This window comes from Dipodomys spectabilis, unplaced genomic scaffold (genome assembly GCF_019054845.1).
Source record: "Dipodomys spectabilis isolate Male_0828 unplaced genomic scaffold, ASM1905484v1 ptg000042l, whole genome shotgun sequence".
Taxonomy (NCBI): domain Eukaryota; kingdom Metazoa; phylum Chordata; class Mammalia; order Rodentia; family Heteromyidae; genus Dipodomys; species Dipodomys spectabilis.
This window is the reverse complement of record NW_024870719.1, coordinates 13,102,618-13,126,436: the sequence shown is the minus strand read 5'-3', so window position 1 is coordinate 13,126,436 and position 23,819 is coordinate 13,102,618. Positions and strand designations below refer to the sequence as shown.

The 23,819-nt window shown below is 34.2% G+C and overlaps 1 long non-coding RNA gene across 1 annotated transcript; it reads right to left on the bottom strand.

The window, feature by feature from the left end:
- Positions 1-478: 478 nt before the first annotated feature.
- LOC122106480 lies at positions 479-19,327 on the bottom strand. Its single transcript, XR_006147187.1, has 3 exons — positions 19,317-19,327; positions 5,296-5,310; positions 479-549 (listed from the first exon to the last, which is right to left on the bottom strand). It is a non-coding gene; the product is annotated as an uncharacterized LOC122106480 (long non-coding RNA).
- Positions 19,328-23,819: the final 4,492 nt, after the last annotated feature.

The following is a 23,819-nucleotide window of genomic DNA, read 5'->3' as shown; positions in this document are numbered from 1 at the left end:
ATTAATATTTTAATATCTTCAAGTAGCTGTACAAAGGAGTTGTCATTCAACAAAGCAGTTTATGAACACAATGCACCCCTTTCAACATTCTCATTTATCTCTCCCAACCTAGCCTTCCTTTCCTTTTCTTAATTTTGTAGGGTATGTATTCATTTTTTCCCATTTAACAAAGCAGTTTATGTATGGATGCTGCATCTTGATCTGTGTTAGTCCCTTCGACATTTTTACATCTCTTCAGCCCACTCTTTCTTTTATTTTTCTTAATTTTGTGGTCTGTATAATGAAATCTTGACTACGTTCTCCATCCCTTCCCCCTTGTTTACCTTTTTCCCCTGGCCACAACCCACCCCCTCCTGTGAGTACCCATTTATTGGTGCTTATTTTGTTGAACTCTGACTTAGACTCTCTAAAGAATTATACTATATCAGCTCTTCTTAGTCTATTACACTTCAGTTAAATCATTCATAACCCCTTGGATATCATTCAGTGTGTTTGCTTATAGATTTATAGACACATTCTAGCTACCACAAATGAGGGAAACCATGCAGCCTTTGTTTCTCTGGGTCTGGAATACTTCACATAATATAATGATTTTTTCCTTTAAAGAAGGAGTAATTTTTAAAACAGATTTCTGCAATAGATAGACAGACAGACAGACAGACAGATAATGTATATTTGGGAATGGAGTCTCGTTTGAAAAATGGCCCAAATGAGAAACTCAGTGTGAATGTGTAGCTCATATCTGAATATAGTTGTTTTATATTTTGGGGTAGCTATTATGATTTCTTAGCCATTCTATCAAAGTCAGAACTGAATATTTCAAATGAAATGCTTTGAAATTATTTATTCACTTAATGTTATACCCTGGGCCCTTTAGCATAGTACTTTAGAAATAGTACCTTAAAAATGTAATATTAATTAAAACAATAAATAAATGCAAACAATATCAGTACCTAATTTAACATTTTATATAAGTGATTTTCAGGACCAGTTTCATATAAAAATCATCATATGATTTTGAAAATCTAGGTGCCAAGATAACATCACATTTGATTTAAACCTATTTTAGGAAGAAGATCTAAAAATAATTAATTTTCAATCTCTTTATAATTTTAATATTAAACTAATATTGAGGACCACTCATAACATTAAGTACATGATAAGTTCAGCAAACTTGGAAAATAGTATTTGAAATACTGCCTTAGAGATTCTGAGGGAAGGGGCTGAAAGGGCATATGAGTATAAATAACATATGCTGACTAAAATCAAGCAAACAAATCTTTTGTGCAGTTCTCCATCTGGCAAATGCCAAATCTTAGTGACTTGTTGTTGAAAACGCACAGGAGAGCATGATGCTAGAATTGTTACTCTTGGAACAGATATGAAAGAGGAGTAAAGTAAAAAGATGACTAACCAGAGTTTAGGAAAGGAGTCAAGGTACAAGCAGGAGTTGAGTGTATTAAGTGCTAAAGACAAATATGGGTTAATGCTAGGTGTCATGGTAGACGCATAGTCATGTGAAAAATAGCATGTCCTCATTCCTAGGGAACATGCAGCATGTTTACACAATGAATTTTACTCAGCCAGAACAAAGGATGAACTTATATTGTTGGACATAATGGAAAAATAGATGAAACACGTGGAGTTGCTCTATGATAAATGAGTAAGTCAATCTAACAAAGATAAGTTTCTCTCATTTATGAAGGAAGAAAACATATTTTCCCTTACTTGTAGATACTGGGGGAGGGGTGGAATGAAACAAAATAAAACAAAACAACATAGGGAGGTTGAAGAAAAGGGAAAAGGAAAAGGAGGAGGGGGATAAAGAGTAATACAGGATGTAAACAGGATCAATATGTATGTGTAGAAAGGCATGCAAATGTGAGAAAGTCTACCATGCACAATTTAACATACAATACCATAATTTGTTTTTAAAAAGGAAAGAATTACACTCTCCAGTATCTATCAATACTAATAACAAATCCTCTGTATAAATGCCATAAAATACTCTTGATTAATAAATTAGTTTAAATAATCTGTCGAATAAAAGCATAAATACTATTTTCAAAGAGAGAGAGAGATGCCTTGCATCAACAACATTGAGGCCATTGATTCATTACTATCATTGTTCTACCAATTGTTCTCAATTGTTTCATAATCAGCACAAAAAATTGAAACAAATATGTAAGGAACTCATAAACAATTTCATATAAAACAATGTATTTTAATATATAGTCAATGGAAAGCAGTCATGTTCAATCTGATTTAATACATCCTTCACCTGACTCAGCAATTCAAAATTTCCAACTCAGGAAAAGCTCCATCATGTATTACACTCTCTGAAGGACTAAAGCCTAAAGAATTGCTGAATAGAAACATGGATTATAGGAATGTATATTCAGACATTTGTTCCTCTTTGAGCGATAAAACATCAACAATCATGCCATGATAAATAATAGAAAAACATGCTGAAAATTATGAAGGGTATTTTGAAAGCATTTTAGTCATCAATCAGATCAAAGGGACAAAAATTATAAAGAAAAATAGAAGGAAGTTCCTATTAGTTTTCAGACCTTCTGCAAGTCATAATGAAACATGACATGAAAATCTACATAGCTACATGTGTCAACATTAAAAATGTCAACTTTTATTCATTTTTTTCTAGTTGAAAGAAACTTTCTTGGCTGCACAAAACAAAGTATTTATTTCTATATGCCACGACATATTTGGTTAAAGAAGCATGTGCAGTATAGCCTTCTAAATGTTGGAATAAAGTCAAAATGCATTATTTTTGCTTATTAGTGTCCTCCAACTATATGGTTAAGTGTAGTTCTTCTTTATTTGGTTCATTCAAGATGAATTCATTGTAAATATGCTATTATTTAACTACTGCTGTGGTAAAGAGATTAAAAAGAAAGAAGCTGGGTTCTGGTGACTCATACCTGTAATCTTAGCTCTTCAGGAGGATCATCATTGATGGCTAGCCTCAGCAAAATGTTTAACAAACTTAACCAATAATAGCTGTGTGTCATGTGTATAGTTGACCTGATTACACAGGAAGCACAAATATTAGGATGGTGGTCCAGGTCAGCCCCAGCATAAATTCTATTCTAAAAATAATTAAAGCAAAAGGGGCTGGAGTCATGGGTCAATTATAAGTAGATGCAATAGAGTCATGGAAGTTGTGTCTAAGCACATTTGAGAAAGCAATTCTGATCTCAGCTCTAAGATCTTAAGTTCTTCAAAGTTGTCACTTCTTTCCCTTCACCACTGCCACCTAGATGCTGAGCAAACTGTATCACAGACTTTGTCACTCATAACAGAAAATTGACAATTCAGTGCAAATCAACATTATAGAAACTGTACAAAGAAGAACCCAGGAAATTTTTCATTGATATATAGAGAAGCTATGTGCTACAAACCAACATGGATTTCTTTTATTCTTTACTTCCAGTGATTCTGGAAAGATTTCACATAGATGAGTAGATGAGCCAAGAAAGCTTCTTTCCTGATGAAGCATGATGATTCCCACTTGTTATTTCATCCCCAGGGACACCAAGGTCGGAGAAACTCCAATTCCAGAACTGGGTAACCTGAACTTATATTCTGAGATCCTGTTCCAAAATGAGAGCAAGAGAAAGAGTGAGAGAGAGAGGGAGAATAAAGACAGGGATGTTGGGAGGAAGGGATGATAGAGGGAAGGAAGGAGAGGAAAGAAAAGAGAAAAAAGGAAGTAAGAGCAAGAGAGGAAGAAGGAAGGAAGGAAGGAAGGAAGGAAGGAAGGAAGGAAGGAAGGAAGGAAGGAAGGAAGGAAGGAAGGTAGGTCATTACTTTAATTCTCCCATAATATTATTACTATTTAGAAAAGAGTTGTATTAATTCCACCAAATCTAGCCATATGGCATAGCAGAGCAAAAGTAAAATTCCTATTTTACAGTATAATGTCGCAGCACATTGATTTAAAAGCACAGAGGGCTATTATCATTATAGCACATGACATTGGAATGATGGAAAATGGATGTTTATTTGTGCATTTTTGCTTCTTTAGAAGGAATCTCCAAAAGGACTTTAAGTCAATAAAAAGCAAGAGGTTGTTATATTTAGTAATCCTTAAAATACTTGTTGAGGGTAAGTCAGTTTTTAGTGCCTTAAATTCCTCTTAGTTTTTATCATCAAATTGATAACAAGCAATTTTTCATTTATTGGGAACTCATATTTGGAGACTACTAAGCAGTAGACAAACTACCTTTCATAATTCAAATCTTTCCATGGTGAGGGTGATATGAAGAATATACAAGAGAAGTAGTGACGCAAATGGAATAATTAGCTCTAAATTATTATTTGGTAGGCTACTCACTTCATCTCAGTTCTTTTTCCAAATTACATTTTATGTGTGACAGTATAATTATGTTCATACTTAAAAATATTTCTTTCTGAAATTTATTACTTCCAGAAGATTTGAATACCAGCTTGATTTGAAGTATTGAATTATGCTTTTTGAATTTAATAATGGCATCTTTTTGAGGTACTAGCACCTAATTTTGAGCTCATCATAATTTGATGGAATAAAAGTCTTCACTTTTATCTATAATGTTCCTTGATAAGAATAAAATTTACAAAAATTAATTGTCAGAGCATTGAGTGGCTTTTCTTAAATTTTCTTTAAATGGAATAAATTGGAAAATCTTTTTTCAATATAGCATGTAATCATAAACTAGTCAAGAATGTGATAGATCTGTGTGCTGGTGGCTCGTGTCTGTAGTTCTAACTACTCAGAATGCTGAGACCTAAAGGATTGAAGAAAAGTCTAAGAGACTTCAGCTCCAGTATGCCAGAACAGTGAAGGTCTGACTGGAGATGTGGCTCAAGTGGTAGAGGACCAGGTTTGAGCAAAAAAAAGCTGAGTGCAAACATGAAGCCCTGAGTGTGTGTACACACACACACACACACACACATACACACACACACACACAAAGAGGGTGTACAGCGCCTGTCTATCAGGTGTAATGCCCTACATTCACATGCCAATATGACAAAAAATTTAAAGAAACACAAAAAACTATCAAAACTCAAGGACATATTTGGGCTGTACTGATGGCTTCTTTCCTTCTTTCTTTCCTTCTGTCCTTCTTTCCTTCCTTCTTTCATCTCTTTCTTGTTTCTTCTCTTTTTTATTTACTTTCTTTCTTTCTTCCTCTTTATTTATTTATTTACTTTTTTGGTCGTGCAGAAGAATGAAGCCATAATTTTGCATATCCTAAGAAAGCACACTATTACTGAACAGCATTCCCAGACCCCTCTTTTAAATAGCTAGGCAAAAATAAATAAATAAATAACAGTGATGAATATAGAGGTAGATAAAGATCCTCATTCTTTGTCTCTAAAGTTTCATTTCTTTTCAAATTAAGTGGCTCTGGAGGATTTTATACAAATTTAGTCTAACATTTTTTTTTCTGTGTCTATCATTGATGCAGGTGAAGATGTGACACTATAAGAACAGCCAGGAGGTCAACTGATTATGTCATTCTGGCTCACTGATAATGCAGTCAGGAAATAACAACGTCAGCATTTTGATCCAGTGCAGGAGGTAGTTTTCATCCACATGTATTAGGGTGCAGTCCATGTGATGTCCATGTTGGCTATCTGAAGAATTTTTCCCCATGAAGTAGTCTTCACATGTCTCCACATAAAATAAAGGTAAAACAAACAAACAACAACAACAACAACTCCTCTGGGTTCAATAGTATTTTAATCTATTGACAGCATTTTAATTTTCTTCTTCTGAAGTATCTCTAAAAGAGACCCTGTGGAGAAAGAAAGCAGGTCAAGAGATAATTAAAAGTGAAGATCTTGCATTTCCACTACCAGGATAAATCTGTTAATTACGCCAACCCAGAAAAAAATGTAAGCAATCTTTAATTTACAAATGACTGAGAGCTTGCTATGAAATAAATTGATTAGCAGTACTCATAATCAAAAGCTCTGGATTGGTAGTTAGTTTGTAGAATCAATTAATGGAGACATTTATCAAATATATTTGCCTCCAGGGAATGACAAATCCTTTTCTCTGTGTTTCTGAAGATAAGGACCTCTATTCTCTGGGGGTACACCATAACTCCTGAGGACAGGGCCCTCATGTCACTTGAGTTCTCTGAGTTTCTTATTTCAAGAAACATGTTACGAAAAATCTGGAATTCATATTTCTTTTTATGCATAATATCAATTCATAATGTGTATTTCATAGCATTGGAAAATTCCAATTGCTTATTAAGGCAGAAAAAGAGGAATACTCAAAAAAATGATTTTGTCTTCCTTTTCAGCTTATTTGTATTCCTTGCATTTGCTATCGTATTCAATTACAGTGATAATTCAAAATGACCAATCAGAATTATAACATGAAATTACAGCAACTATCTATAATCTGGTACAGAAAAATTGAGGGGAAGTTTAGATTAACAGAAAGCTCTCTACCACATTAACTTCCTTGCCACGTAACAATTTGTATTAGAAACACAGTTACACAGGGCAATTTTGACTTCTCACAACAAAAGTAACTGAGTTATGCCAGTTATGCCAAGCTAACTAATACTAATCAGTAACTAATAGATAAATAACTGGCATGGGTACTTCAGCATTAACAGAGTACCTTCAAAGCAAAAACCTATTGTCAAGAATATAGAGGAAAAATAGCACAGTAAATAAAATAGTAAGTTAATAAAATAAAAGGAAAAGAGAAAGATGCAATTGTAAATCGTGAAATATAAATAGAAAATTAGCAGAGAAAAACTAATAAAGGCAAAAATTAGTTCTTTGAGAAATACAATATATTGACAAATGTCTACCAGATTATGAGAAGATACAGCAATACCCACATCAGGGAAGATCTATGTGGCATGATGACAGATTCTACAACTATTAAGAAATAATAATCATGGTAAACAACTTTATGTCAATATCTTTACAACCTTAGATGAAATGAACCAATTCCTGAAAGAAGAAAAACACAGCAGAGCTCTCTCAAAATAACTCAAATAATCCTGAACATATGACAGATTGAATTTGTTTTTTTAAAAGACTTAGTGAAAAGAAAAGGATCAGAAAAAGGTTGTTGGGGAATTTCTACCACTTGCTAAGGGTCACTTGATTATTTTCCCATCAAGGACAAGACACCCATGATGCACTATGAACTACCTTTTCGATATATATCCAGTCACCCTAACAAGGCTTTTAATTTGCCTGCATCATAAACTCTTCCACTTAACTACATTTTCCTAAAAGCATGCACCTTCTTGAGTAAATCTAGTTATTTTTGATTACATTTTTCTCTTGTTTCACTACTTCCCTCTATTCATAAAAACACTCTCATTGAAAATGTACTCTATGCCAAATCTGCCCAATATGACTTTATGCAACAATGAAAATCCAGTGTTCATAGCAGTTCATCAGAAATAGTAAACAGACTAACAATGTCAAGGATCAATGACCACAGGATATAACATGAACATTTCTAACATGTAAGTTTATACAGTGTTGGGGTGAATGAGAAACCAGATGTGGTATTTTCTCTTGCTCTAAAGTTATGGTGTAAGTATACATTGTTTCAAGGTTCTAATATATGAATATTTCTTGCATGACAGTGCTACCTACATTCTCCCCAGATCTGTGAAATAGGCTTGCAAGTCAAGTCATCAGTGCTAGACAGTTATGGCCTCAGGAACAACTTTACTAAGAGAGTTAGTATGCAACTATTCCAGCTCTCTCCTATCTTGAGCTTTCACCCCCTCTACTGATTATTGATAGTTTCTCAGTACCAATAATTACCAAGATCACTTGCTTGAAAAATCATCCTTTATTGCCTTTCTTCCCTTAGAAATCTATTTCATATTATTTTACCAGGGATTTGAACCTTAAACTCCAATGGCACAATCCCAAATGCTGAAATCCTATCCCTAAAGTCTAAAATCCTTTAAAGATCAAAATCCTAAACGTTTATTCTACAGAAAACTAATTTAAAAGGTATCTCTTTATAGTTCAAAGAGAGGGTTGGTTTGAGATATAAATAAGAACAGAACATAACCCATCATGGTACCTGAGATGCTGGCAATTTAGCTCAGTCTAAGTTTGAGGATGTTAGGTAGGCCTGAGTTCTGATGTTATTGAAAGGTTAATACTGTCAGAAAGCTTTTGTATTTGTTCCCACAAATACAGCTTTTATTCAACTGCATAGTGTGTTTTCATCTTGAGAGTGGACCTTCTCCATCTAGCTGTTAGACTCAAGTAACATCTCCTCTGAGAACATCCTCATAGACACACAGAGAACAATAAGGTTTTGCCATGTTCCTAGGTATTCCTTCATCAGTCTAATATAACTGTCATGTATTCAACTTAAGAGGCACCAATTCCTTTCCCCTAAAACTAATTTTTATTTCACATAGTCCTGTGTTCAGCATTGCAACTGTATTATGGATTTCAGGATTAAAATCAGCACTACTTTTCTACAAGTGTTTAACCAATTCTGCCAGCACCAACCAGCTGTCTTTCTTCTATTCTATTTTTTGGCTCCCTTATCAAAGATTAGGTGGCTGTAGGTGTGTGGGTTTATGGCTGGGTCTTCAGTTCTATTCTATTGGTCCTCAGGTGTGTTCTTGTGCCAGTACCAAGCTGTTTTGATTACTTTGGCTTTGTAGTTGAGTTTGAAGTTTGGCATTCATATTCCTCCAGCACTGTTCTTTCTGTTAAAGATTGTTTTTGCTATTTGTTTTAATTGTTCCATATGAATTGTTGGATTGTTTCTTCTATTTCATTGAAGAATGAGTTTGGGATATTGATAGGTATCGCATTGAATTTGTAGATATCCATTGGCAGTATTGCCATTTTTAAGAAGTTAATCCTCCTAATCCAGGAGCATGGGAGGTTTTTCCACTTCCTTAGTTCTACTTTAATTTCCTTTTTCAGGTTTTTAAAGATTTCATCGTAGAGGTCCTTCACTTCTTTAGTTAACTCTTAGGTATTTTATTCTTTGTGTGGCTATTACAAAAGTAGTTGTTTTCCTGATCTCAGATGTGCTCTTCTCATTACCAGCAGTATAAGATATTTATAGACCAAGTAAGTGTGCACCAATTGCTCTTCCTCTAGTACTGCCAAGAGCTTCTTGAATTGTCTTTCCTTGCTTAGAATGGTTTTACTGATCATCAAGTCATCTCATTTGTGAAACAAGGAAAGCAATGTCTTTACCACTAAACTCATGGCTGTACTGAAACTTAAATAACGTATTAGATGTTTAGTACTTCATGAACAGTAAAACACACTAAGGACAGGCCTAAGATCATGGGGAAAGGATTTATTGTTTCATACTGAGAGTGATATAAAAATAGCCTTTCCTTCTGCTTGATTCTCTATCAGTGGAGAAATGAATGCACAGAAAACGGAGTTGCGTTCTTTCCTTAATTTTAATTATGACGTTGTTATTTACAGAAGTTGTGCATAATGATTGTTGATGTCTGTTGTGTTGTTTGGCCACACAATTCATTTTCCACTTCATTCCACCACCCCTCCTTCTCTTTCCTATTTCATTTTGTGAGGATTATGAGGTTCCATATATGGGTTTCCTTGTCTAGCCAAAATCTGTAGGAGAACTCATGATAGAAAAGAAAATCAAACAACCACTTCCTTAAGATTTTCTTTATTGATCCTAGTTATGCATGAATGGAGGGAAATGTGTGAAAAGTTATCAGCTGCCCAAAATACTCGCCTGAAGCTCAGCTTTTATTCTTTTTAATCAAATTAGATTAAATTATAAAAGGTGATGTACAGAAGGGTTACAGTTATATAAATAAGGTAATGAATACATTTGTTTTTAAACATTGTTACTCCCTCCCTAATTCTCCTGCATACCACTCCCTACTCCCTTCCCCCACCAAGTAGTCAAACATTTTTAGCTCCTCCTTTGTTTTCTCCCACTTTACCTCCCCCAATTCCTCTCCCTCCCAAATTGTAAAGTTCATTTCCAACATATTGTCTTGTGAGTATCTCTGTTGTATTGGTTCACACTTTGTCCTTTGTCTCACTATTTTGTTATTCCCCTCCTCTTCCCCAAATCAGATAAATGTGCATACAAGATACAGGGTATCAGAATAAAAAACAGTGACAACAGGGAATTAAACCAAGGGAAAAAATTGAAAGAGAAAAGAAATAACATCACATAGTACATTAAAATAGAAACCCTCTTGTTTACATATCATGGCATTCATTTTGATTAGCATGATTTTATATGGTCATATGTACATAGCAATTGAGCTATTATGATCCTCTGCTATCCTACACATATACTAATTTGGAAAACATGGAGCTTGTATTTCTTTAGGTCTGGCTTACTTCACTTAATATTTTTTTCCAAGTCTTTCCATTTCCTTATGATGGGGAAATGTCATTTTTAAGATGGAAGTATAGAATTACATTGTGCATGTATATCACATTTCTTTGATCCAGTCATCTACTGAGGAGCATTTGAGCTGATTCCATATTTTAGCTATGGTAAATAATGTTGTAATGAACATAGTTGTGCTGGTAACTTTAGTGTGGCCTTTTTTGTGGTCATTTGTCCAGGAGTTGGATTGCTGGATCATAGGGGAGTTCTATATCTTTTGAGGAACCTCCATACTACTTTCAAAACTGGTTTAAAAGTTTATATTCCCACAAACCCCATAGTAGTGTTCTCTTTTGAACACATCTCCTCCAGCATCTGCTATTGCTAGTTTTCTTCATAATGGCCATTTAACTGGGGTGAGGTGGAATCTCAACATAGGTTGATTTGCATTTCTATTATGGCCAGAAATGTTGAATATCTCTTCATTTGTCTCTTAACTACTCTTATTTCCTCTTCACCCCTTCCCTCATTCTTTTGTAGGAAATTTGTAGGAAATACATTGGATTCTTGACTGCATTCACTTTATTTGTCTACCTTTTTCCCTTTGATCTCACTCCATCTCTTTGGAATACCCAATTCTTGGTGTCTTATTTTGCTGAACTTTAACTTTGCCTTTCTAATAAATTACACTATTTAACATCTCACTTGAAATCATCTTATTAATATGTTAGAAACAATAGCAAGGAAGAAAAACCATTTGAGTCCTTATCTTGGGGTTCATTTCACCTAACATCAACTTATCTGTCTCAGACATATACTAGTTTTTGCAAATAAGGGAAACCATGGAACCTATGTTTCTTTGGGTCTGGCTTACTTCACTTAATATAATTTCTTCCAAGTCTTTCCATTTCCTTATGATAGGGCAACGTCATTCTTTCGGATGGAGGCATAGAACTCCATTGTGTATATATACCACATTTTCTTATTAGCTTGCTCATGTAATTATAACCCCTCTGTATGGTACTTTCACAACTAAAAAATCTCACTTGAACCTAACCTATTTCAGTTAATATATTTGTATACACTTGCACACCACCCAACATTCTTACTTATAAATGTATAAGATACACATAGCTCCCACATATAAGGGAAAATATATACCCTTTGTCTCTCAGGGCATGAGAGCTTCTTATTCATTAGAAGAAATCTCACTTCAGTAACCTAAGCTTAAAAGGCATGAATGTGATTAGCAGCACATTAGCTATAAATTAGGGCAATAAATAAAAGACCAATTACCTAAAAAATGATTGAAATAGACTGAGAGATACTTGGAGATAATGTTGAGCAACTAAAATTTCTTGGTTGCTTATTTGTTTTTGAATCCTGCAGTGTTTAATGTTTGTTTTTTTGGTAACAAAGTCAAAGAAAAAAGCAATTTAAATGTTCAGATTTGAGTTTCAATGGATACTATATGTTCACAATTTTGTAGGTTTTTAAATACTTAAAGTTCTTCATTAGGATGTGTGTTGACAATTAAGTTTGTCATTTTTTTATTTATATAAGTTCAACTAACATTAAGTTCTACTTATAGTCTCCCTGATGAAATCAATAAAAAATCTTTGGATGGAATTCAATTTTTGGCAGAGAAATACTATAAAATTAGTGACATTTATCAACTTAATTTGGGGAAAAGGAAAAGACATTTCTTACACATTCATTTGATCTATCTTTTCCTAAAGTATTTTAAAATTGATCAGAATAGCTATATCTATTTTCATTTTAATTATAGTGAGAATACTAACTCTTATATCATATGCCTGCCATTGTGCTTAGAGTTTTAATTCTCCCAAATTACCTTATAGTACGGCAGCAATGTCTGCCTTTTTATTTTATTTTATTGTCAAGGTTATGTACAGAGGGGTTACAGTTACATACATAAGGTAGTTAGTACATTTTTTGTCAAACTTGTTACCCATCCCTCATTTTCCCCTCACTTTTCCTCCATCCGAACCCTCCCAAGTTGTACAGTTCATTTCAAATATATTGTCTTGTTAGTATCACTGTTGCATTGGTTTGCCCTTTGTCCTTGATCTCACCCTTCCCTAATTCAGACAAACATATATATACATATCCAGGATACCAAAATCAAATACAGTGATAATGGGATTAAACCATAGGGTAAATAAAACACAGAAGAAAAAAGAAACCACATTTAACTACATTAAAAAACAACAAAGTTTTTCTGCATAACCCTTTTCTCTGGAGAAATTGATTTGAAATTTTTCTTTTTATCCAAGATACTTAGGAAACATTAAAGCACACAATAATATAACTAATAACTGCTATTCATCCATATCTTTTACTTGGACAGTCATGGTCTCAGGAAGCATAAGTTGCTTTATGAAGAATTTGTCTTGCTAAAAGTGAAAATTTATACAGCATTTCTAAACTTATGGATTAAACAAAATGAGTTTGTTTCACTTTTTGCCTACCAACATTTTTTCAGCTCTTTCTTCCAAAGTGCCATCAAAATGATGCAGTTATGCTCAGAAAATGTTCATTGAAATGAGTTTTTCTGTCTTGTTTCACTGATGCTGAAAGTGTATGGAATACCTGCTTTTACTTCATTTATAGGCCAGCTTTCTTCTCCTGTAATAAAATGTCTTTAATGCTTTGGTTCCTAATAAAACATCCCTGAAATTAAATACATAATAAATAAATAATAAATAAAACAGGGAAGTTGAGTGGTCACAGAATGTCAGGCTAGAATCAGGAGTCTGTGGCTCATGCCTATAGTTCTAGCTACTTAGGAGGCTGAGATCTGGTGATAGTGGTTTGAAGCCAGCCCAGGCAGTAAAGTCTTGGAGACTCTTATCTCCAATTAACCACCAGAAAACCCAAAATAACACTGTGGCTCAAAGTGTTAGAACACTAACTTTGAGCTAAAAAGCTCAGGGATAGCTCCCAGGCCCTGAGTTTAAGCCCCACGACTTACAAAAATAACAACAAAAAAGCCTCCCCACCTAAACTGGAAAGTTAGGCTACAATGTTTTGTACAGGAAGTTAGTGGTGCTTGGAATTTCTGGTGATAGATTCTAAACTTGCAAAGATATGAAACATGTTCTTATACCTAATAATTGTCCTACTTCTGTTTTGTTTTTTGTCTTAGTATTTTTTATTGTAAAGATGATATATAGAGGGGTTACAGTTACATAAGTAAGGAAATGAGAACAAGTTTTGTCCAACATTGTTACCCCTCCCTTGTTTTCTCCATTATCTCTCCTCCTCTCCCCTCCCTTCCAAGTTGTAAAATTCATTTCCAACATAGTGTCTTATGAGTATCAGTGTTGCATTCTTCGTTATTTTTTAGTTAACAGATGAGTAGAAAACTATTGTAGACACTGTATTTATCCTCATTTGAGAACATAAATATTCAGGATAAAGAAGACCAAATGGAAAAAAAAATAAAAGAAACCACAGGAGATTAATAATTAACTCATGTAACTCAATGGTAATATAGTTTTATACATTCACAATCATGTGTACTCAGAGTATACATTTATTTTTCTTTGGGACAATCTTAGTCAGAAAGATAAGAATATCCTGAAATCTCCAATTGTAAAATCAACTCAACAATTTATTTGTACCCAATGTGTGGACTCCTCGAATTCAGCTTGAAGAACTCAAGTGTCCTTGTATTTTCAATAAGATTTACCTAACCAAACAAAATATAAATGCTACATTGTAACAGTGTTACATAATGCTTTTAAAAAATACGTAACAATGATGAGTATAAATTTGGACCTATGTCTAGCTCAAACTGTTCTACATTGCATGTAAATTGGTCTCAGATATGGAGGAACTGCTTCCCCAAAGTATAACATAGGTGAAGGCAAAGCACTTATTATGGAAGAAACTGAGACAATACCTGAGAGAATTTAACTTATCCGATAACACTTTTCAAGGAAACAAACTGCTCAGAGCATCTATACAAGTATAGCTTTCAAGTGATCCACTGAGATTCAGTTACAGGAGACAAGAACATATTTTTATTTTTTACAAACACCCTAGTATATTTCTATTTTACTTGCCCTATGAAAACGAGTTTCAAAACTGAAAATAGTGAGGCAATGTTCTTAGCTTCCCAAACTTCATCTTCATTCTACCAACTAATTGTGTGGAGCTTTATTCCCTGGCAGTTTGCTTGGGCAAAAATCTTTCAAGACTATGTGTGTGTCAGCTACACAGCATAATAGGGAAAGCCAGTATGGGAGTTTACCAAATTAACAAGAACAGCGATCTTCCTGGACAGATTGCTCTCCTTAATTATAGCTGTTGGGGATTGAGTCAGCTGCTCGAGCAACAGGAAAAATCAGAGGGTCATTAAGATGGTCTATTAATTTTCTGTCATGAGAAGCTCCATGGCTACAATCTGTACATGCAGAATGAGAGAACATTTTCCAAGATCTCAGCCTTCAACACTCTTCTGATAATCCTTTCAAATCCCTATGTTAAACTGAAGGATCAGAAAGTGGTGACTTTTATATGACACTTATAATAGTTAAAATTCATTATATAGAATTCTTTTCTTTACCGTCTTAAAGCTGAAAAAAGAGAGGAAAAGGAAATTTAATCCAACTCATTGCTTTCTTTTGCTAAAAGTGTAACTTGGTCTCATAGTTATAGCTAAAAATGCATGTTACAATCAATTTCTTGATTCAATTTTTTCTCTGAAATAGCAGCTATCTTTTATAAATATTAAAAAATACATTTTTGAAAAACAATTAAATAATCAAGGCATGCATTAAATGCCAGCAAAACCATAGGGGTTGTAGCTGTAATGGCGTTTATTTACTGATTAAGTATGATTTTTTAAAATGCCTTCAAACGACTACCAATTTATTTCCCTTCAGAAATCTATAGGAACAACTTGCAGTGACATCTCAGCAACCTTAAAGAGCTACAGCATTTCCAAGTCCTTGATAGCAACATGAGAGAGAAGTTAGAACTTGAGCTGGCTGACTAGCAAAAGCTGTGCTGAGAGTTCTGCAACCTTAATATTCCTGGAATTCACAGTCCTTAGTATCTCATAGCAGGAAAGGTCACTTTTGTTTAGATCATTTTCAGGAGCTAACTCACTCTTCCCAGATGCCAAGATGGAATAATTAGCTTTACTAGAATCAACAATTGAGAAAGAAAGCAAGTATCAATTTAAGGGAACTTTCTAATGTTTGTAATCTGTCTGCCTATACAAAGAGAAAGTTATCATCTGAATGACTAAACTCTGGGCACCCCACAAGAGCATTTCAGTAATCTGGTAAGAAGAAAAGAGGAAGAGTAAAGCAAAGGACCACAGTAGTCATCTCATTATATTGGATATGTGAATGAAAGTGTAGAACAGAAAAATAACCTAGGGTTCTAAAATGTAATATATGAATGAAGTATTACAATTATATGTTAAGTGATTTACCAGGTGCTGGGTCTTCAATAATACAGTTTTCTTAAGCTATAATTTAAATTTCTTAAGCTATAATATGTATTTCATTACTCCTTGACTAGCTTTGACTAGTTAGGCCTAGTAGCATCTCAAGAATATATTCCATTTCTTTATTTGAATAAAGGACTAATACGTTTGTTAAATTGCTAAAAGGGAATAGTATCTGATCCTTTTTAAGAAACTTCATAAGGAAAATCCAACATATCAATAACTTGTTATCTATGTCCCAAATTTAAATGAAACTCCATTAATTAATTTAAATCAGGGTCCCGCTGCATGCTTAGAAAAAAGCAAGACTATTTCATCATTACCAGTAAAAAAAAAAAATGGGGTAAGGGGAGCTGGAGGAATGGCTTGGCAGTGGAGTACCTGACTTGCAAGTTCAAGGCTCTGAATTCAAACTCAAAAATAATAAGTATTTTTTTAAACTCTATCTTTTGGAAATACTGTAATAAGATTTTTTAAAGAGATGTTATTTTGCCCTTATCTGTCATTTTCTAAATACATTATTTTGTAATATAATCAAGACAACAGAGAATAGTCAATAGGTGGCTATGTTAACAAATGCTCATAAGCAAAGCTTGACAGTACTAGAAGGTCAATGGATTTCTTGACACAAAATAACTTTATCACTAGAATAGCAAGCCCTCATATATGACAAATGTCTTTGTAATAAATACAAATGGCAGAAAGATTTTTGCCATAGGAATACATGAAAGCATATGTTTCCTGTTTTATTCTTATGTTGAATTTTCCTTAGTAAAATTCTCTTAAAAAGGATCAGATATTACTCTCTTATAACAACCCCACAAACATATGAGTCCCTTATTAAAATTCTACAATAATGAACGTTTATGCCATATTAGTAAATAAGATGTAGGGAGGAAACAGTCTTGCACAATTCCATCACATTTTATTCTTTCACCAACCATGAACCCTGCAGAGATGCCTTACTCTTTATCCTTTCCAATGGTATGAACAATCATCTTAGTGTGTATCAGTCTATTAAGTTTGTCTTATCTTTCCCATTGCTCTTCAACCTATAGCAATTAATATGGCGAATTTCTAGTGGAGAAGAAGATATACTCACATATGGAATGTGCCTACCATGTTAAAATTTATCTACTTATTCACATAGCAAGAGAAATTTTAACTACCCACCTACTAAGTTAATGCTGTGAAGGATATTCAAAGTAGGCTTTCTGATTTACGTTAGTTCTTTAGGGTTTTGGGGTTCATTTGGTTTGGGGATTTTTTATTTTTATTTTATTGTAAAGATGCTATACAGAGGGGTTACAGTTACGTGAATAAGGTAATCAGTACATTTCTTGTCTAACATTGTTAACACCTCCTTTGTTTTTCTCCTACTTGCCCTTACCTCTCCCACTCCCCACTCCTCGCCCAAAGTTGTAAAGTTCATTTCCAACATAGTGTCTTGTGAGTATCATTGTTGCAATGGGTCATCCTGTGTCTTTGTTTCAGCATTTTGTTATTCTCCTTCCCCAAATCAGATAAATGTATATACAAGATACAGGGAGCCAAAATCCAATACAGTGACAACAGGGGATATACCATAGGGGGAAGAACATACAATAGAAACAAAAAAATCAACCAGGCACCGATGGCTCACGCCTGTAATCCTAACTACTCTGAAGGCTGGGATCTGGGAAGGAAAGTCTGTGAGACTATTATCTCCAATAAACTGCTCAGAAAACCAGAAGTGGCACTGTGGCTCAAGTGGTAGATCGCTAGCCTTGAGCTAAAGAGCTGAGGGACAGAGCCCAGGCCCAGAATTCAAGCCCAAGATGAAAAAAAAAAAAAAAAAAGAAAGAAAAGAAAAGAAAAGAAACAAAACAATCACATAGTATATTAAAAACAACAACTAAAAACTTCTTGTGTCCGTATCTTGGGGTTCATTTCAATTAACATCATCTTATATGGTCATATGTACATAGCTCTTGAGCTATTCTGGTCATGTGCTAAGATTATCCTAGACATATACTAATTATTGCAAATAAGGGGAACCATGGGACCTGTATTTCTTTGGGTCTGGCTGACTTCACTTAATATGATTTTTTTCCAAGTCTTTCTATTTCCTAACAAAGGGGCGGTGTCATTCTTTCTGATGGAAGCATAGAATTCCATTGAATGTATATACCACATTTTCTTAATCCATTCATCTGCTGAGGGCATCTGAGTTGGTTCCAGATGTAGCTATAGTGAGTTGATTTATTTTTTCTGCTACTTCATTAAAATAATAACAGGAAAATATAGCCTGGTTTATTTCAGGAATATGACATCGGTTGGAGCAGGTCAGTTTGAAATTTTGTTAAAAGATAAAAACAAAGTTAAAATATCCCTGTTGCTTTTTAGTTGACATATTTAATGACAAGGGACAGAGCAGATTTTAATTTATTGCATTATGGCTTCTATAGTGCTCCTAGGTATAAGCACCATATGTGAAAGATGTTTCAAGGTATCATAGATCATCACTAATGTATAGATATTAAGATATCTACATAATACTTATTAAAGTACCATGAAACAAATGTTTCTGATGTGAAAAGTATGTATTGAGAACCCTCCAGCTAATAACCAATTTCACAAGATAAAGAAAGTATAGTACAAAGAATATAGGTAATTTACAGAAAGTTACAAGCCATTCCATAACAAAATAAAAATGCTGGTCTCCTAAAATAGTTCTGTTGTGACTGAAGCTAGCTCATAAATTTTCTTTTCTTCCATGATTTCGGAGACAGATTGCTGTAGGTCTTTCAGATTTGTTCTAGGAGAAATCTGGAGGAATAGACAATTGGTCCAAAAATACTTTTTTAAAAATAAAATCAGTGGGCTGGGGAGGTGGCTCAGTGGTAGAGTGCTTGCCTTGCATGCATGAGGCCCTGGGTTCGATTCCCCAGCACCACATAAGCAAAAAGAAAAAAGCTGGAAGTGGCGCTGTGGCTCAAGTGGTAGAGTGCTAGCCTTGAGCTAAAAGAACTGAGGGACAGCGCCCAGGCCCAAAGTTCAGACCCCACGACCGGACCCAAAAAATAAAAAAAAAATAAAAAATAAATAAATAAAATCAGTGCTTTTCTTCTTGTTTTTGCTTTCTTGTAATTTTCTTTTCTTTTTCTCTAAGCTTTCTATTAGCTATTCTGTAAATAGCCTCGTTATACCTACTTGATCTCACTTATTTTGAATGAATCTATACCACTATCATCAGTTTCTTCTGTAAGTTTTCCCTCTTTCTTAAGGTCCTATTATATCCTTCACAAATGCTCCTCTCAGGGATTCCTCTCCAATACCCAAAATGCTTCTCCTTTCTTCAGCCATGCTCCTTTGCTCCAAGTTAGAAAATAGTTTTTGAGCTTAGTTCATCTTTAAATATATATCTTCTATTTCCTAACTCTACAGAAAATTCGCTACTTTGGCTTCCACTCTATTTTCCACAACTACAAAGGAATATATAAGATGATTTGTCACTCCATTTTGCTTATTGAAAAGTCACTTGGAAGTTGCCATTAGTTTAAAATGTTTAATCTTAGTGCAACCACATATTTCCCAATCTCCTTCTACTTAACTAAACTTTGAACAGTTTTTTCTTTCGGCACCATTACCCATTTCCTTAGCTCATCTACAATAGAAAACAAATTATTCTAACCTGTTTTCTTTATTCCTTCCAGAGGCAAATATTCTACCTCATAAGCATGGCTTTCTATAAGACATGGGGGAGAGACTCCTTTCTTAGAAATATAATCATCAAGAAATATCCAGCTAAGGCCTCTATAAACTGGTCTTTGTGAGTTGATAGGAGATTACTTTGAGTAGAAATTAGAGAACACAAATGGCCTGATTTCATGATCAATCTTCCTCAGAGGTCCTCCAGTGATTTTCCATTAGCTTACTTCTGAGTTTAAACATCCTCTTGCTATCCATCCTAACCATGTTCCTTTCAATCTCTCTCTGGCTCTGAAATAGATTTAATAAGGTCTTCCTTATCTATGTAATTCAAACTGTGACAATTTTTTGTACAACACCTTTGTGGGCATAGGACCCTTCTAAAAAATCTCTTAAATGCTCTTCTACTTGGGATCCCATTTTTGCAAATGACATTATTAATTAATATTTAGTGTCCCAATTTTCTCTCTTTCCAGTAAGATCTGAAGTGACTAGACACTAGGCAGGTTAAAATGGAATCTAATTTAAATACCATGACACATTGTGTCTCTAGTGCAAGTTCTGTTCTTTATTAGAATTAAGTTCTTAAGTAAACAATTGACTATCTCTATTTCCCCATTTTTTCATTTATAAGTAACAATAGCAATTATTTTCTTCCTCATGGTACTGGAATTGAGTAATGTCCTTAATGGAACCAAATGAGCTTTGTCCAAGAAATTATAGATGTTAAATTTTACCTGGAAATTTTAATGAATGAGATTATGGAAAGAGCATGTTACCTTTTAGATAAATGACAACATATAAAAAAGAAAACTTACGGGAAATGAATGGAATTAGTTAGTATGTCATAAAAGTAAAGACTACACCAACAAAGTGGTTTCATCATAAATGGAAGTAAAAAGCTTTTGAAAAAGGAATGGAAGGAGGGGTTGAGGGAAGGGAGGAAAAAACAAGGGGAGAAAGGAAGAAATAGAGGAAAAAGGAAGGGAAGGGAAAAGAAAAAAAGGAAGGGAAGGACAAAAGAAACAGTATCTTTCTCTGCTAAAACAAAGTAGCACAAAAATGACAGAAATGTATATTTCACAACTCTGAAAACAGGGAGTCTGAGATCCAGGTGAAACATGTTTGGATTCTGATTTATAGATTTTTCTTTTCTGGGATGGAACTTTTGTCTTTTCCTTCTGTCTTCTCCTGGATATGTGTGTGTGTGTGTGTGTGTGTGTGTGTGTGTGTGTGTGTGTATGTGTGTGTGTATCTATATACAAATATATACATTAAAGAGTTAATGAGCAATACTACTTAAAGATTTTTTTAAAACAGGAAAAAGCCATTATCTTAATTAATTATCTTCTACTTTCTCCTTATTTAAGATTGCATAGGTCAATAGTTGATTTTTCCATGTTCCTTTGTTCCTTCAAAGCATTTGATCGGTGATAGTTGACCTGCTACTTCCATACACACTACCTTCAGAATATACTTTCGAAAATAAAATATTTCACAAAATCTAACATTTCTTTTTGCTGCTGTAATAAAAATGTACGTTTCTTGGCATACAAGTGAATTATGATCATGAACTCTCTGGTTAATTTTGTGGTACCACTTTTGTATAAGTCTTGTTCTTCTAGTTATACTATATGACTCCATTCCCTGAACTCTACTTTGTGATCTCTTGCCTCAGTAGCAAACAAAACTACAAATTCCTGTCTATAGCTATACTACTCTGAATGCACCCAATGTTTTCTGATCTTAGAAGCCAAACAGGATCTTGTTTAAAATTTGAAAAGTATCCAAAAGTTTGAGAATTCCCAAATACGAGGTCACATGGAACTCTATCAATAGATGTGGCATATTGTAGGATCATTTAAGAGATTTCACAACAACCACCATCAGAAAAAGAAAAAGAAAACCCAGTGAGCCCTAAGCTATGAAATTCTGAAAAGGTTTCTGAAAACCCTCAGGATGTAACGAAACACATGACAGCAATGACAGTAAATTCATTTAATTGAATTGCAGGGCAATGTGCTGTCTTCATACTGTGTGAAATTGAATAGAAAGTTCTAGTCTTACAAAATAAATATTTTCACGTGAATCTGTTTCCTGTGGGTGGTATATTTCCATCTTCTCTTTCGTAGTCAAAACTTTAGAGTCTCCATATAACCTGTCCCTGCTAATTTCTTCAGTAGTTCCCTGTTCACATAAGGCATTCTTATCTAGTGATGTATGCCCAAAGTCACCTGTACTTTGTTAAAGTAAATGTTATTTTCCTTTTTTTCTCTTTTAACAATTTGGGGTTCATGAATACATGTTTTGTCTTGTCTTTCTTGAAATTATATCCACATCTATCATCCCAGATAGAGAACTGTTGATTTTCCCTTCCTTTTAATCAATTTTCAAATCCAGCATTTGAAAATGCTCAAATTTTCAAAGCTAGCAGGGCCCTTCTTTTCACGTTTGTCTTTCACTGTCCAAGCCTTGAACTCTATTCTCTTCTTGGTTCTCTTTGTTGTTGTTGCTTTTCATATGCATTTTCACAGTTGAAAGGTATATCCACTTCAATGATTTCAGTTGCATTCTAGCTTTATCTCCAAAAGTGGTCCCTAAACACCTGTAGGGTGTTTTCTAATTAAGTACTGAACACTAAATCCCCATCATAATTTTTCCCACAGAATTTTAAATTTCTTTTAAAGTCCAGGACAAATTTCAACTCCTTTCGTTGCGCTATTTATTCAATCCTTTTAGAATTTGAAAAATCTATAGAATATAAGTTTTTGAGAAAAGTTGTATTTCTATTTGTGACTTTATCCAGGCCATTAGTAGAGGACATACTGCACAATACTAGAAACTACAATTTTATAGTCAAGATTCACTTAAATCCTTCAGCAACCTCACTGTAGAAGCATCTTTCTGCTTACAATGTTGAAATTTAAGTTCAAGGTTATTAATCAAGACTTAAAAATATTATAGACACTTTAAATGAAGATTCACATTGAGGAATAAAAGGAAGCTTTCTAAATAATGCAATCTGAGAGGAAGCTTACAAGATGACATTGAGTTAAGAGGACCAATTTACTGTACACCTGTGTGATTCTGTTTATGGTATAAAGATGATATGTAGTTTGGGTTAATGAGTTGTAAACCAGCACAGAGCATGAGCCATGAAACTACAGACAGGAACTTTTTCAAAAAGAATATTTTATGCTATAATTGAATTTTGTTTTGTTTCTATGTGCTGGTTTGGGGTTTGAACTTAAGGCTTGGATGATATCACTGAGCTTTTTGCTCAAGGCTAGTACTCTACCACTTAAGCCAGAGCTCCAATCTTGTTGCTTTGGTGCTTAATTGGAGTTGAGTCTCATGGCCTCTTCTGTCCTATCTAGAATCAAACTAAGAGTCTCAGAGCTTAACTTCCTGAATAGCTAGGATCATAGGCATAAGCCATGATTAATACACACATATCTACAGAAGAGATGGAGTTTTGTGATGGTTGCTTCTGTGTCCGTATGACTGTATTGAAGGACACTGGAATTCCTTAAAAACACGGGAATCAGGTAAACCAGTAGTATGTCCTTTTTTTTTTAGTTGTGAAAATACCATACAGAGGGGTTACAATTACATGGGCAAGGTAATGAGTACATTTCTTACCAAGCATTGTTGCCTCCTCCTTTGTTACCCCTTCTCATCCTTCCCCCTCTCCCCCTATGCCCTCTTCCCCCCAGCACCTCCACTAACCCCGTGCCAAATTTGCAAAGTTCGTTTTGCAAAGTTCGTTTTTCAACATAATATCTTGTACATCTCATTGTTACAATGGGTCCACCTGTATCCTTATTTAAACAATTTGTTTTTTCCCTTCCCCTCCTCAAATTATACCAACATCAAATATAGTGAAAACAGGGGTTATATCATGGGGGAGGGACATACAAAGCAACAAAAAATCATCTTATAAATACGTTAGGAACAATAGCAAGCAAGAAAAACCATTTGAGTCCTTATCTTGGTTTCCCTTATTTGCAATTACTAATATATGTCTGAGACAAGCAGAAATGGTCAGATAAGTTGATGTTAGGCAAAATGAATTCCAGTAGTATGTTTTGAACCAAGTCTAAAGTTCTCAGAACCATGAGACTCTCAGACTAAATTCAAAAACTAAGAAACCTCAAGTGCAAGTTTTGGATTCCCAAGGCCAAAGACTCTGGAATACTCACAAATCACTAACTGTAGCAAAGGAAGTATCTTTGGACTTCTATAAAAGATTTCACATAGATATATTCTAAGGAGCAT